The sequence below is a fragment of the Balearica regulorum genome, chromosome 14, assembly GCF_011004875.1.
Source record: "Balearica regulorum gibbericeps isolate bBalReg1 chromosome 14, bBalReg1.pri, whole genome shotgun sequence".
In the NCBI taxonomy this organism is placed as follows: domain Eukaryota; kingdom Metazoa; phylum Chordata; class Aves; order Gruiformes; family Gruidae; genus Balearica; species Balearica regulorum.
This window is the reverse complement of record NC_046197.1, coordinates 20,317,619-20,334,076: the sequence shown is the minus strand read 5'-3', so window position 1 is coordinate 20,334,076 and position 16,458 is coordinate 20,317,619. Positions and strand designations below refer to the sequence as shown.

Sequence of the window (16,458 nt, the reverse complement as noted above, 5' to 3'; positions counted from 1 at the left end):
GTGCTGAAGTCTGTGGCATCCACACACACAACTTCACCAGGGCTCTCCAAAGCCGGATCTTTGCTTCCACACCCGTCAAACCTCTCAGGCTGAGGGCATCCCTGATCAGCTCTTTTTTTTCCGCCACTGCCCAATCCAGAAGCGCTCAGACACGGGAAGGGCAATAAAGGGCCACAGAACCCAGCCAGGCTGTGCACAGGAGACTGTCAGCGAGATCTAAAATCCTCCAGGGATTTAAACAGACCGCAACCTCGACAACGCGCCATCAGCCAAGCAGAGCCCCAGGTTGCAGAGCGCTCTGAATCTTGTCCACTCCCTCCTCCTGTTTGGCTCGGGAGTCCTCTGCGGAGGTTTAAAACCCAACTGTCAGTTCCTGTTAACTGTTTATCCTGCACCAGGAAGAAGGGCACGAATAGTCAAACTAGTGCACTCGGAGAGCTGAAGCTATTTTTAAAAAATATCACACTTTACGTTAAATAAACAACTCTCTGACATGCTGCCATTCATTAGGGAAGAATGTAAATCTGGGTCTAATGGGTCCCATATGTTCGCCATGTACGACATGAAAATGCCCAAGAAAGGTAAAAGCTGGGCAGGGCTGGGCGGCACGCTTTGGCTGCGAGGTACGCCGGAGGGTGGTAACACCTCTGCTTCGCAGCACAGACGGACCAGCGGTCCTTCGGTCCATCACGAGCTCCCTTGAAACGCAAGGCAGACATCCTGCCCGGCGCTGCCTGCTCGCCACTCCCTGCGGGGAGATTATTCCCACAGGTGCCAGACCTTTTTGACAGCTGAAGCACCGTCTTCACGGCACTCATCGAGCTCGTCGCAGCATGGGGCTGCTGCAGCGTGGGACCCCGGGGACCGAGGGTCCGCAGAAAGGCTGCGCAAGCTCCCAGCGTGAAACCCAGCGCAGCCCCTGGGAACAGCCACGGCTCCCGGCAGCGGGTTCAGAGGAGAGCAGGATTGGCCCAGCGCACCCCTTACCAGGGATGGTCCAGCATCTTTGGCCGAGGACACGTCGCGAAGGGCTGCTGCTGTTTCGTCTTCAGTTCTCGAGCAGGATCCGGCAGGAGCGGGCAGGGACGAGCTCCTGGGGCGGGGGGCGCACCAGAAAATTAAAAAGCAACAAACCCCCGACTGCTCGGTGCCGGGCACACGGGAATTACCCTTTCCCTCTGCCAAACCAACCGCCTTCGATGTCGCCATGTCGCGGGATGCCCAGGAGATGGCGATGCGGAGGCGCCGCTGAGCTGCGGGGCCGGGGGGGGGGGGGAGGATGCGACCGGGGGGGGCCGGGGGGGGCCGGGGCACCCACCCCGCCCCGCGCTGCCGGTGCCAGCGGGCAGACACCGAAGCGCCAACATCTGGATCGGCATCTGGCTGACAACTGGAGCCAGAGGGAGCTTAAAGGGGCCCGGGAGGCGGCGCGCCCCCCCCGCAGCCCCTTGGGGGAGGCCAGCCCGGGGTGCCGGGGGCTGCTCCCCCCACGGGCACCCCCCGCTGCAGCCCCCATGGGACCCGGGCTGGCAGGGACCCCCGTGGGCAGCAGGAAGGGGACAGAGGGGTTACGCGCCTGGCGAGCCTCGGGGGAGGGTTTGGTCGCAGGCAAAACACTCATCCCACAAAGTGGCTTCTCCTTCCTCTTCCTCCAACCCAGAGGGCTGCTTTGCCCATGAGGCAGCGCTCAGCCCCAGCCCCAAAAGCCAAAACAACTGAAGCGAGGAAGCCTGAAATAATCTATTATTAAGCTCCGGGAACTGATGGGAATTCAAGCAAAAGGAAAGCTTGGGTTTCCGCTGCTTTCCTGTGGTTGGCATTTTGGAAAGGCTGCCGGAGGACACACACATCTCGGGCGAGCGAGGCTGCAGGAGCCACAGGACGGCACAGCGGTGGGCAGCCGGGGCCAGGGCCGTGGGGCACCACGATGCCGTGGAGCATCATCCCCTCGGAGGCTCTGGCAAGGACCAAGGGACCCCCGCAGCCGCAGCCCCAGCCGAGCTCTTGGCAAGGCTCATCCCTGCAGCTCTCCCTGGCGCTGGGGTCTGTCCCCCACCCTCTGCACCCCCCATCCCCAGCACCCCTCTGCTGTGCCCCAGACCTCCCTCCCCACCGTCATCTTCAGCCTTCCTTGAGCACAGAGGGCGGGTTGTGCCAAACCATTTCACGATGTGCTAACTGAAATAAGCTCTTGGGACAGCAAATCTAGTCCCACGTGTGCCCGAGTGTTTTTAGAGACACTGTCTGCATCACTCCCAAACTACGGAGGGAGTTGGGGTGAACCTCTGGTCAGGGTACTGGGACAGTGTAAATCAGTTAATTAAAGAGGAGTGATTTCCACGGTGAAGGTCCCACTGGGAAGAATGGGGGAATTTGCAAGGTCCGGCAAACCTTCGCCTCAAAGCATCGCCACGGTTTGTGCAGGTTGGGCTGTTTCTAAGCACACGCAGCAATTTGTTCTGGCTAGTGAGGGCAGCTTGTGGCAATCGCTAATCCCCGCTCTTGGGTCGAGCCCCTCAAGAGGGGGGGAGAGGCCCCTGCTCACAGCCCTCACTCCTCCCCAGACACTGAGCATCAGGAAGCTGCAGCTTAAACCTCAGCGTAATCCCCACACAAAGAGGTGGTCACTGGTAATGGGTTTACCTGCTTAATTCTCCCCAGCCGTTCCTGCCTCTCAGGGTTTTCCCTTCCCCACTAACTCAGTGCTGCAGGAAACTCTGCTTCCCACATTAAGCAGATCGTCTGCAACAGTACAGGCAAATGCATTTATCACGCTGAATTCCCGAGCCGTTACACCACGGCGTTTCCGGGATATGAATCCTTTCTCGCTCACATCCTCCCCTGCCCCGTTTCCGGAGCTGTGCCACGATGCATTTATCACCCAAGGCATAGAACACCTTCACCCCCCCCCCGCCCTTGACTCTCTTCCCTTGGGACCATCTGCTGCCACCACCAAACACACAGAGGAACCTGGTTCACGCGGTGATCACCAACACACGTCCCACGCGCACTGCCAGGGCTCACCTCTGCCCCACGGCACAGGGTCCTGGGTGGGGGGTACACTTGGGACAAGCTCAAACCACCCCCCACCACCCCAAATCTACTGTTTCTCTGCAGAAATTATCCTAACATGGATTTTCTCCTTTTGCAGGACAGGAGCTGGGAAGGAGGGCAGGTGGGTACCCACATCCACACGTACTGAAAGAGCCGACCTCTGCGACACGCCTCATAAATAAAAGGGGTTTCTAGACTCAAATTAGCAAACGCTGGAAGGAAAGGCTCTGTTACAGTGCTGCTGGGCAGGACACTGCTCCCGGCTCGGCCTGTGCAGGGCTTACAGGGAAGAAGAACTGCCACTGCATTTGCTGTTTCAGATGTGCCCAGGGCATCTGCAGAGCCAGCAATGGGCTTCTCCTCCAGGCTGCCCTTCCTAAACCACATTCATCCTGCAGCTGATGCTCTTTGGTTTTTTTTCTTCTGAGATGCTAACAATTTCTGTGGATCCATCTGGATGTTATTACAAAAACATCTTGGGTCCACTGAGGCTGCTCACAGCAGGCTCCTTCCTCGCTTCCCCTGTCCGGGACCCCTGAGGCCGAGGCACCCGCTCGCAGGAGGAGCCGCAGTGCCAGCGTACAAAGAGCAGCAGGCAGCCTGCCTCGGGTGCCAGATCCACTGCCATTCCCAAAAGCACACCCAGTCTCAGGAACCACCACGTGCCTCAGTTTCCCCACTGCAAAAAGGAGTGAAACAAGCCTCGAGGAGACACCAGTGAGAAACCAGTGCCCCAGCAGAAGGGGCGAGCCCCCCTGTCCTACCTGCCCCGTGCACTCATTGCTCGGGGCTGTGGCGTTTTCAGAGCGCTCGGGCTCCAGCCTCAAGGAACCAGCGTGGCCTCATCCTGCGTCGTGGCCTGGCACAGCTGGCTCTGCCGGACCCAGAGCAACCATGGAGCCGGTGTCTTCCTCTCTTCTGCCGTGCACCTGAGCAGTCACCTGTGACAGGAGGAAACGCCGCTGTTACTGATAAAGGCAGGGGCTCCTCGCTGCTGGGTTCAACTCACCATGACTGTCCCTCAGCAGCACCCCTACCTCCCCGCTCCGCTCTGCACTCCAGTCATTCAGCTCTTTTCCTTTTTTCTGTGATTTGCAATAGTCGCCGTTGGCTTGCACAAAAACCCGACTCCCCGGGGCCGTAGCTGACGGCTTCCATCACTTGGGGTATGGTTTTATTTAGCCATTACAGCTACATCCTGAACGTGGCCATAAAGCACATTTATCCTTTGTGGCTGAACTCGGTGCCAAATTAGTCTCGGTTTACGGCTCGTGCTCTGAACGTGGTGTTTACCGTGAGCTTTGCCATGCCTGTGCCTACGCTAACTGCCAGCGCCGACTGGGAAACGCAGGGAAGTGAGAGAGAACAGCCGGGGGGAGCAGCCTGGGTGCGGGGGCTGCGTTCTTCTCGCAGGGACCAGCTTCCCTCGGGAGCACCGCGGCGGTGCCCCACGCACCCTCCTGCTCCCACGCTGCCTGTGCGGAACCGCTGCCGGCTCCTCCGGTGAGGCACCGCTGACGTCCTGGGCAGGGGACCGCTCCACGCTGCTGCCCAGCAGCCACAACCGGTCCTGCTGCCGGTGGGCAAAGTCCGAGGGACTATCAGCGGGCAGCTCCGCTCCCCCGGCGCTGCGCAGGCAGAGCGGCCCCGGGAATCATTTCAAGTCTTTCAGATGACAGCCGCAATTGCCAACTTGTTGTATTAAAAATGCACCTTAAGCGCAGGATAAAAAAAGGAGGAAAAAATTTCTAGGCACAGCCATGAAAAGCTAACAACTTAGATAAATCAGGCTGCAAGGTTTTTGCTCTTTAGAGAATAAGGCCTCAAGCTCAGGTCCAATCCCTCTTCTCCAAGGACAGTTCCAGCTTTCCAACACAAAGCCAATTGCAACTCAAAGCCATCTGAATCCAATCGCTGCTCACTCAGGCAGATCCATCCTTGTCACCGAGCACGGAAATTCAATATATAGGAAGAACTTGCAACAAAAAAATGAAATTCTGTTTATTTTCATAGAAGTATGTTTGGCCTAAACCCTTTACTCTTGTAAAGAGAGTCAGTAACTCTACTGACTTTTTAAAACTTCTTTTTTAATTACGTTTCTAAACTAAATGAAAACCAACAGGAAGGCTGTGGGGCACTATCACAGCATCTTTGGCAAGATGCACACTAGCCAAAGGTACAATTCCAAAGCAAGACATTGCAGTAATGAATTATAATTAAAATACTGTTTTACCAATGTTCCTCAGAGTCCTGACAGGTTTTCCCCAACTTCCACAGAGAAAAATCTTTTTTTTTCTAGCCAGACAACCTTTCTAAGCAAGAGCCGAGCCAGGCGTCCGTAAGGCAGGCAGACCGCACCCTTACCGCGTCTGCCCATATCAACACTCTGAAGACAGGGAAAACGCCTGCACGCAACTTGGGTTTCCCCGCACGCTGGGTGTAATCCAGTGGGAGCAAGAGAGGAATTTAGGAACGGGAGGTTCTGCGGGGTGATTTTTTGCAGAGAACAAACAGATGAGCAGCACAGCTAGAAATGTATTAACTGGGTTCACACCCCCCACCCCGGCTGAGCAAGGCTGGGGGGCTGCCAAGTGGGGAGCAAAGATGCTGCAGTCCTGTCTCCCAGCCCAGGAACTGGGAAACATTCCCGTATACAGGGAGACGTCAACCGCTGCGGTGCTCAGTGTGGCCCAGGTAAAGACAGAGGGAGGGAAGGAGGGACGGAGGGAGGGAGGCGTCACCTGGCCGAGCAGAGCAGCGCGATGGGCAGAGCCGGACCCTGGAGGAAGCCGGCAGGAAGCCCGCTCACACGGGCTTGGGACATCTCTGCTCCCAGGCTCCTTTCTCGATGGTTTCCTTTCGTTAAGAAATTTTGTTATGGAAAAAAGGATGGTGACGAAGTAGCAGGAAAGGAAAAGCAACACAACCATCTCACAGGCTCTGAAATGTTGCAGATGCCTTTCTGTCTGAAGGAAAAGGCCGATGCATGGTCACTGTGCTTCAGCATCAGCTCCAAGCAACAGCATACAGGAAAAACTTCACCCTCCGCTCCCGTCTGCATTGCTGTGCTGGATAACTCCAGCTCGTTCACCATTTCAGGCTTTAACTTTCTGTGCGTACCATGTAGTTTATATTGTGTTAAGCCCATCTAGACAGCAAGCAATTTCCTCGGGCTTAACAGCCCTTCTGTTCCTCCCTGACATCCGCCGCACGCCGCTAAGCCCGGCCGATTAACGCTGTCTCCACCAAAGAGCAGAGAAAGGTCCCCACAGCTCTTAAACGCCCTCCGCTCCTCCAGCCTGCCCAGGCAATTAGTTCTATAGGCTCTGGAGCTGTGTTTCTACAACGTACCTTCTTCTCTCCTAATGCTCGTTACACACATTAATTTATTTTGTGTGTACCACAGCTTCACGGATCATCCCGCTCCCCCAGCCAGGGGCTGCTCCATCCCATTACTCCGACCCCTTCAAACCTTTCTCTTCTCCTTCCACACTGAACTGCAGGTTTTAACCCTCGCTTATTTTTAGATCAGTAAAACACTTTTTCTGGTTGCACCTCACGGCCCATTTCCCCGCAGCCCCTGTCCCGAGGGCCCCGGTGCCCGGCGCTGCCCACTGCAGGCTCCCCCAGCCCACGGCTCCAGCCCCGCTGCCCACCTCTCCCAGCTCACCTCCCCTGCAGCCAACCCAGAAATTACACCCCCAGCAAAGAGTTAAAAGCCAGCCCGAAGAAGTTGCTTCTGCCCCGCTTTGGTGCATGAACATCATCCAAAAGCAATCAGGCAGCACACGATAATTTTGACGGCAGCAGGTTCTGCTCGGACAAATGGTGCGACAGCAGCAGCACCGTCCACCCCTGCCCTTTCCAGGATTTTCACCCAAAGCCATTTCCATTCACAAGCACAAATTCCATTTTCTGTCCCCAAGTTGCCAGGACAGAACCCCCAGCCCGGGCTCCCTCCTCCTCGCGCACGGGGGGGGGTCTGCTGCCACACAGGTCCTGCCGCCTGGCACCGTCCCCCCGCACGGTCCCCGTCCCAGCCCAGGGGCGCAGGTACCCAGAGCAGCCCTGCTCAGATGAGGCCAGCTCAACAGCAAGAAAACCGAGCTTTCGTGCAGTGCTTTTCAGGGACAGGAGGGATCCAGAAGCCGACACAAGAGCGTTGCTTAGATTTAATTAAGCCTGTTTAGAACTCGGTGTCTCGCTGGTGCCATTCCCATGCGTCCGGCAGCCCCAGGCAAAGCCGGCATTTATCTACGGGGCCAACACAAACTGCCACCGGGACGCAACCCGTCAACTCTAACAAATCTGCAAATAAGTAAGTGTCAAAAGGAAGAAGAAAAGAAGAAAGAGAGGGACCCAGAGGAAGGAATCTGCACGGGGAACAACTCCGTCTGGGCTTGGCATTGGCGTGTGCTCACCACATCACTGCTAAAAGGGATGATGGGTTCTGGCCAGCAACAAAGCTGCTGGCTCCGGCAGGGATTAGGCCAGTGAAAACGCTGAGGGCTGCAGGCAATTCTCTGCTGAAACGGGGGCCACACAGCTCGCTGCCAGGGATTCCTGAAAAATAAAATAGGTGGGCACTTCCCTGCCCCGGCCGGGCAAGCGCTGCTGGTGGTGGGGAGTCAGGGGGCTGCGACCAGCATCACCTCTGGCTTCTGCCCTGGGAAGCCGTTGCTTCCTGCCTGCGCTTGATTTATCCCACGCGTTTATTTTCTATACCGTTTGTCCTGAAATATGTCAGTATGCCACTTTCTAGGCTTTCCCGTCCCGCTGGGGTAAACCTGACATATGTGGGATGACACGGAAGATTGAACCAGCCATCGCTGCTATTATTGTGCTCCGGCTTCTGCCAGCTCTGCAGAGGCTTTATGGGCTTTGGGGGGGTTGGGTGGTGGTGGCTGTTGACTTTTTTCCCTTTTTTTTTTCAAAACTGAACTGGTGCTTTTAACACCTGCTATCTTCAGTCTTTTCAAAAGTTAGAAATGAAAAAAAAAGCTCTGCTCAGATCTACTTTTCCACGCTTTCGTGAAAATAAGAGAATCACTCAGGATGATTGCTGGGGCAGTGGCGGCAGGTCCTGTTCTGCGGGTGTAACCGTGCTCACCAGCCTCACCAGGACCGTAATTCTGCGCCTTTTGGGACAGAGCATTTACACAGCTTAGTCCAGAAAGAGGGATTTTTCTACCACCAGCTGGTTTTGCGTGTGTTCTGCAGTGGCTTTGTGGGACATTTTGGAGGAAGCATGAGCCAGCATTTAGCATCCTAGTCTGGGACTTTGGAGAAAAACCCGTCTGTGACCCACCCCAGAGGTTCAGCGTAACCATGGGACAGATGCTCCAACGTGGTAAACTGGAGATGTTTTCCTCTCCATCACAGGGAGGGATAAGGACAAAACACCAGCACTGAACAATTCTGCAGTGCAGAGGTCCCACAGTTCGAGTTAAGGTCAGCGAGCTCTATTTTCCCCCCAAAACTTAGTCCTGGCTCCAAACTAAGCACTGGTTGTTTCACATGAGAAGCTCCTTTGCCGGCGACCTCGTGGAAGGTCAGTGACTCCAAAGCGCCATTACTTTTCCAGAAGGACTCTGTGTTTTTGCCTGCCATCGTTCCACCTCCCGGGGGGGCAGCGCCTGCTGCCGGCTCGGCTGCAGCTGTGGGCAGCGACCGCAGCTCCCCGGGTGCAGGGCACGCTGCCTGTCCCTCTGCCTGCTCCTGCTGCCCTGCCTGTCTCTGGGCCATCGGCTGCCCAGGGGGCGATGGCAGGATGCTCGGCCCCAGCCGGAGCGGTGCTGAGCCACCATCACCGCCACAACCCTCCCCCAACCCAAGGATCAAGAATGAGAATTAAAAGAAAAAAAACCTCTTTGAAATCAGTTTTAAGTAAACAAAAAATTGATCTCACAAGCTTCAGTAACCACAAGCATAAATTTGGGTTTGGCTGGGTTCTGTGTTTTGCTTGGGTTCTTCTGCATCACATATGAAGCCTATTTTAAGAGGATTTGCTTGAGCGGTTCAGCATATCACCAGGGCTAACATAACACGCACTCCAGAGTCACCTAGGAGCCACTGCTGTCCCCATGGCCACCAGCTCCCCCGGAGCGGTGACGAACAGAGCTGGCCTGAAGCACAAGGTCCCTTATTCCTTGGGATCCTACTACAGGGGCAAGCTCTGGCATGAGCTGGTTCAGCATCCCCAGGAAATGAAAAGTGAGGAGAGGTAAAAGCACGTCCCTTCCAGGAAAGGAAGAAAAAAAAAAAAAAAGGAGAAAAGGGGAAAAAAAAAAAAGAAGGGGGGGAAAAAAGTAATTCTATACCCTCATTTTATTCCAGTGAATGGCACTGTATTCAGCCATCAGACTGGAGGAAGTCTTGGGTCCCAGCAGGAAAAACGCCATGCTTACGGGCGTTAGACCAGATCCTTTCTGCCTCTGCACCGAGCAGCCGTCACTCTTCGTCCCTCGCACAGAGCAAAGACATTAAGAGGCCAAAACTGCAACGGGGAGATGCGGAGCTGCAATTTGGACCCGGCCCGTGTCTGAAACGGGGCTCAGCACACAGCAAGCTGTGGATCTAAACCTCTCCGAGGCTCGAGGAAGGGGAGGACTGTCCAGCCGGGTATTGGCTCGGCTCCACTTACCATTACCAATAACGAAAAGAAAAGGAAAGAAAGCCAAGTCATTCTCACTTGCTGGGTAATTGCCCCCAAATCAGGCATCTGTATCTTCAGCATGCGTAAAAGCGTAAAGAGGAAGGGAAATGAGGGTTTCTGGTGTCTGTCTGGAGATTGGCCTGGGCAGCTGGAAGAACATTAAGATACATCCTAAATTTCAGAGAGAAAAAGGAAAAAAGAGAAAAGAAAACTAACTAAAGAAACAGGATGTCTTGCTGGTCTCCCTAATGTGTGCGGAAGCCTGTCAACCACACAACCCGACAAACAGCTTCAGATAAAAGCAAGGAAAACCACCATGAACTGTCCCCGTGCGTGCTGAGGCTGCCTCCCCCCACGCCGTCCCTCCTGCAAAGGTACCGTCCTGCAAGGCCATCGCCTTGCGAGGCGCGGGGAGAGGAAACCGCAGAGCAGGACAGCGAGCAGACAAATTGCTAAACGAAAAGGCAAAGGAGATGCCGCAGCAAACGCTGCACGAGGCCGGGGCACGGCGGCAGCCGGGAATCCCAGAGCTTCGGCTCGCGGCTGTTTGTACGGCAACAGAAAACGTCGGGTTGATACAAAGCTTCCTGAGCGTTTCCACATTCAATTCTGCAGCCCTGCGGGCAAGATTCCTGCCGAATCGCAGGCCTGGGCTCACACGTGAAGAGCACAAAAGCAGAAAGAAGGCACGAAGAGCTATCGTTTCTAGCAAAGCGTTTCTCCTTTCCGCTTGGAGAAGCTCTGGAGGTTTTCTGCAGCCTTTAAACTAAGGAGCGGCTGACACGGCACAGGCAGTGGAGGAGGACGGCGGCAGCTGCCAAGTAATGATACTTTACACTCGGAGATGCTTTTATCCCCCTTTCTCTGAGCGCTTCACAGGAGACAGCAGGGTGTTATTATCACTCGCTATTTACGGGGAAGCTGAGGCATAGTTTAGAGTGAAATATTTTGGTCTTAAGGCTCGGTACTCTGGAGTTTTATTTGGGAAGGTGGTACAAGATGAACGGCCCTCCTTCAGCTGCGCTCTCTGCTGTAGGCACAACGGGGGGAGAGCAGGCTGCCCGGCGATTCCCGGCGGGATGCACAGAGGCTGGAGCTGGGAAAAGGCAGATCACACCCCTACCTTTGCACATGCTCCCTCCCCCTAAAACGCTCCTGTCTACAATTGCACAGGCAGGTTAAGAGGAAGGAGAGGACAACACGGGGAAGTTTTCATTTGGTACCAGATTTTGCAGATGTTAAGGCTACTAAAGTAGTTTACATTTTGCAGAAACTTCTATGCAAAGCCTGATGCAAAGCAAAATGAAATCCCTAATGATGCCTGTAGTATGGATAAGTAAGAAAATACCCCTTACTTTGACTTGAACAGTAAAACCTGTCAGGGACAACCTAGTGAGCCACAATTATTTAATGCTGTGGATCAGCACATGGGCTTCCTCATGAATGCATTCACCTACACTCAATGCCTGCTGACTTCGGCTGTCCTTACACGTAGCACAGGATATAATTACACCAGTTTACACGCAGCTCCCAGCTGCCTGCCTCCAGACACCACTGCTTCTGGTGCTCATTTGTACCACCAAGAACAATTAGCAATACACGGGCAAGGAAAATTGCACTTTTGAGGGACCCGAATATGGACTCACGCTAGTAAAAAACCACACTTCCAGATGAAACACAAGTTCAAGTGCAAACCGCCTTCCCCATCCGTACTCTGGATAGTACATCCAGGGGATGGCTGTATTTGCACATCACAAGTTCTCTAACGTCCCTTCATCCCGTCGAGGGATGGATGGATGGATGGATGGCAAGAGGTGCCCCAGCTCTTCCTCTGAACCGCACACTTCCATTCAGCTGGTCGCCTCTCCTGCCACTGGAAAAGTTCTTGGCTATACATGAGCGTGCCATTTGGTTTTACCCACCGTTAAAGGCGGCTGGCAGGGGTCCCTGGATGCCTGTCGGTGCCCCAAGACAGACAGTCGTGGCAGCCCGTCACCTCCCACGGGCGAGGGGACAGAGGCACAGCTCACAGCTCACCGAGGCGTCTGCACAGGCACATTGCGCCGACCCTACGAGCTCAGCTGCACCGGGAGGAAAACCAGAGTACGCCAGAGCCCTGCCTGACAAGCGTTAGAAGAATTACAAAGCTGCACAGAAAAACCGTTAACTACTGGACTTTCCCAAGAGATAAGGGCCCAGGCACGACGTTCCTTGGGAGGGAGGCTGAGTGCTTGTGAGCTTCCAGCCAGACCGAAAGCAGGGACCCGCTGACAGCCTGGCCACTGAAACCTCCTCTGGTTCACCGGGTCATTGGTCGTCGGGTCCAACAGCAGATATTGCCTTCCCCTAGTAGCCTCAGCACGCACATACTCAAAGCATACTCCTGTAGTCAGAATTTACTCCTTCTCTACCTGCTGGCAAAGCATCCTGCTGCTGTCACTGCTGGAGGAGGAAGGCAGAGTAATTCTCTCATCCCTAGGAGAGAGGAGGTCGGTCTTTGCTGGGACCGGGACCGCCAGGTGACCGGCAGGGAGGGGAGCAGCACCGCCGTGCTCTGAGCTTCGGGGGGCTGGGAGCGATGCTGAGTGTGCTGGATTGAGCCCGCTGCAGAAACAGGGCTCCAGCACAGGGCCCAGAACAGTGCAGACTGCTATGACACAAAAGTATTAATTACACTTGTTGGGGCTGACACATCACTGATGTGGCTTGAGGCCATATACAGCCTACCCTGAAGAAATTACCAAACCAAATTCACGCCCATAAAACACTGACAGCTCATCCCTGAGGATTCATCACTTGAAGAACGGCTGTTTTAATCATTCAAAACTAGGGTGCTGTATGATAAAAAAATAATAATCTAACTGGCATGATTGTAGATTGGCTTTATTTATTCATTCACCATGAGTGAATTATTCAGTTTTCCAGAATCCCAACACAGAAACCCTGCACACTGCCTACGCTGAGATGTACGCTACGTGCTTTTAGTGCTTTTTACGGCATGATTTTAGCAGCTGTGCATCCGGTGTGTCCTTCGTGACAACCATGAACCCAACGGCACAACAGTTACAGTGCTTTAAGTACATTTGCACTTCTGTAGTAACTTAAATATAAATATATATTTATATTTGTCATACATTCAGGAAGGCTGATTTTTCAAATCAAGTCTTACAGGGCTTGGAACAAGCAACAATTATAATCAGGAAGTAAGCACAGTGAGATATCTCCCATCTTTTTTATGGAATAAAAGTCCCATTTCTATCGTTATAGGGATATATCTGATATTAAACACAAGATACCCAAATATAGGGAAAAAACTCCGGATCCTACAAAGAAAATTTCATACTGTTGCTGTCAGATATGATTTTGGGGAAGATTTTCACATTTCAACACAGAAGGAAAAAGTATTTCCAACTGCTATCACATAAAATGATCTGGAAATTCTGTGAAAAACAATCTGCCTGAACTGCTGAAGCATGTAGAGAAGAGCAAGTGGAGATCCCAGAGTCACAACGGCACTTCACTTACCGAAAGGATGGCTCTAGCACGCGCATCACCTTCCAGAGGAACTGGCTCTCCTACCCACACAACAGCAGCTTCAAACCCCTTGCATTCTTTGTGCATCCCTGGGTGGAAAGAATAATGCAAATTAACCATTAGTCAAGATTATTAGCCGTCAGCGAGATTCTGCACCTTGCTGCTGGAGCATAAAACCTGCTATTGTCAGCGCTTTGGCTAAGGAAGCCTGGGGATGGCCCAGGGAGGTTTCATAAGATGGATGATAAGAGATTACATCTGAAAGTTTAATTTTTTTATCAATTTTTATGGGTTTTCCCTTTTTATTCAAATCAGATAGATCTTAATCTCTAACAGCAGCGTTTGTACTGCTGTGGAGGAGCAGCATCTCCACGGGCAGATGCAACGGCGCACAAGCGGCAGACCCCTCGTCCCCGGGGCTCGCCTTTCCCCGCTCCCCGAGCAAAGCGAGTCCGTGCGGCAGCCTGCGGCTGACTGACGCGGCAGCGCGCAGTAGCCGTAACCACCTGCTGCAAACAGAAAATGAAAACGCCAGGGAGAAAAGGCAAATTTTATTGTGTCTGGAGACCTGCGGCTCTGTGAAGCAAAAGTATTTAAATAGACAAGAAGCTTTTGTCCAGGAAACTGAGCACTAATAACAACATTTCGGCTTCCTGCAAAGCCGGCTTCTTCCCCAGCTGCTTTCCACGGTCTTTGCCTCCTCCCATCCTCCCAGCACTGCCCCAATACCTTGTCACTCTCTTCTCAGGCTACAAAACACCCCACGATTTTCCAGGCTGCTTCCCTCCTCCACCAAATGTTCAGCTTTTCTATTTGATGCCCTGCTCTGTTTTCTCCTCCAGGCTGTCTGGCAAACACACAAAAGAGAAAGCCCTCTCCTCTCCAGCTCCGGTGCCCTCTGCCAGCCCCCCTGTCCCCCCATCCTTATGGGGAGAGCCTGGTCCCGCTCATACAGACATCCTGGCCGGAGGATGCGGAGCCAGGCGCCAGCACAGGCTCATCCCAGAGTCTCTACCAGCATCTTTTCCCAAATGCCCGTGGCTTCCCAAAGCTGGGGGGCAGTTTTAACAAGGACGAAGGAGGACACAGCTCAACATCGCTTCGCCCTATCAACATCCCAAACCCTGGCCAAAGCATGGAGGTGCTCCGGCTATCCAGACAGCTGCAAGTTACTTATTTATTCATGCATTTTATATGGGCGAGCTTCCCAAGTCAACCCTAAACCCCGCTCCCCCACCCCAGAACACCAGCCCAATAAGTGTGTGTCAGGATTCACTGCTGTGAGAGCAGACGGGCACTTTCTGTCGCCGGGTACCTCATCGAGGGAAGACAGGACATTTCCTGGAGCACAGACAATGCCTTAATTTGTTCCTGCCAGCACAGAACAACGCTCTCGAGGACCAGCAGCCATCGTCTGTGAGAATCAAATTGGTGGTCGCCATCCGGCCCCGCTGGAATAGCGGTCCCTGTCACCACGGCTGCGTTACACGCCGGCGGCGGTCCCGGGGGCCGAGGGCTGAGCGAGGAGGAGAGCGGGCTGGGGGTCCTGCCAACCCCCCCAGGACCAGCCAGGGCACAGCCCCTCACAGGGCAAAAATAACCTGGAAAAAGATTGAGCAGCCAGAAACACAAGCTTTTGGAAATCAAGTATTACCTCGCGGAAATGCAGGGCTGACTGAGTGGTATCTAGCGTGGAAATGAGCTGGGTTAAAGCAGGGAGTTGGCTGCTGCTCAGAGATCACAGCTCAAATCCTTCGATATCCTGGTGCCACCGGGGGACCAGAGGGTCTCAGCAGAACCAGCTCTTCACAAGGTGACGAATCTGAATGCCAATGCTTTGTAACAACAGGAATAGAAAAACAAGTAAAAATAAAGGGGTTTAAGGAAAACACATCTTGTTTCCACGCTAAAGAAGTTGAAGAGGCAGGACAATTTTTACCCATAGCCTAACATATCTACTGGAATCAGCTGAAGAACAGAAAATTCACAGATAGAAAAAATATCGTTCAGTCAAATCTAAAGTATCCTGACACCGTTGGTGCAAAATCTTTGCTGATTCTGCTCAAGCAACTGGGACTTAATGTTTTGATCGCTTGACTTCAGCAGGGCCACGATCCTGCTCTGCACCCTGAAGCCAGCTTTCCAAGCGGGGTCAGGAAAGCCTGCAAGACACGTCCGTGTGCTACGGGCTTAAGAGTAATGAAAATATATAAATTAGGGTTCAGATTTTTGTACACAAAACCCTAAAGAAATTGGATCCCAAGTGACAGTTTTCATTAAATAGTAGCTCAGCACAGCTTGGAATATTATAAAAACCCCAGAAAGTAATATATAACTATGCATCTAGAAAGCACCATTTAGACTGATGACTCAAACTATTCAATCGATTTGAAATACATTGTCCGAACGCATTTTACACATGTACGTAATATTTGCTAGTTTAATAAATATGTGGAGAAAACATGGAAATGTCCATCTGCTTTTAGAAACAAATGGCTAAATCACTGATCCATTCATTTACATGAGAAAAGTGAAGCAAAGGCTTCACTCCTTTTATTTTATTCTTAAGCAAGTAATGATTTAGAAAACGTACATTATCATCAACACTATAATCACGATCCCAAGTCTATAATCCCACGAAGGAAGCCTGCGCTGCACATAAACTAAGTCTACTGGGGGCTCTTGAAGCTTAAGTTCCTTAAGTATTATTTTTAAGTTCCTCTCCATCAAGGATATTATGAGTAATAAGAGTAGCTGCAATTGTGGCTTTTTAGAAAGTGTTTTTCTCAGCTTGTTCTAGAAAGGCTATTTTAAAGGTCGCATTGCTGAGCTTGTGGTGCGGTGCCTTGGCTAGCTGGTATAAAGTAAGTGCATTTTAGTTGGCATCTGGTTGAGACCATATTTTCATTTGTGAAAATTGAAAAATTCTTGGAAGAACTCCACAGACTACAAAAAATGTTCTTCTTGAAAACTAGTTACAAGTTAATGATAATTCCACTTTGGGCAGGAAGGAAGGGTTTAGACTGGATGTCCCCAAGTGAGTCGGGAGGATGTTAACCACAGCCCTGCTCCGCCACTCAGGTCCAGTTCACAGCCCAAGCTCCTGCTCAGTGGGACAAAACACCCCATTTCCAGGAGATGTATTAAACATATTCCACAGAAGCAAATTACTTTCATAAGCACTAAGTAATTCTGAATATGTGAACACTTTCTGA

The 16,458-nt window shown here is 52.6% G+C and overlaps 1 long non-coding RNA gene across 1 annotated transcript in view; it reads right to left on the bottom strand.

Annotated features, from left to right (window-relative positions):
• Positions 1-3,069: 3,069 nt before the first annotated feature.
• LOC142603857 (uncharacterized) overlaps positions 3,070-16,458 on the bottom strand; it is a 21,436-nt gene continuing 8,047 nt past the window's right edge. The window contains exons 5-7 of the long non-coding RNA XR_012837752.1: positions 14,898-15,078; positions 13,235-13,332; positions 3,070-3,995 (exon numbers count right to left, since the gene is read on the bottom strand). This is a non-coding gene — a long non-coding RNA (uncharacterized LOC142603857). The remainder of the gene's footprint in view (positions 3,996-13,234; positions 13,333-14,897; positions 15,079-16,458) is intronic.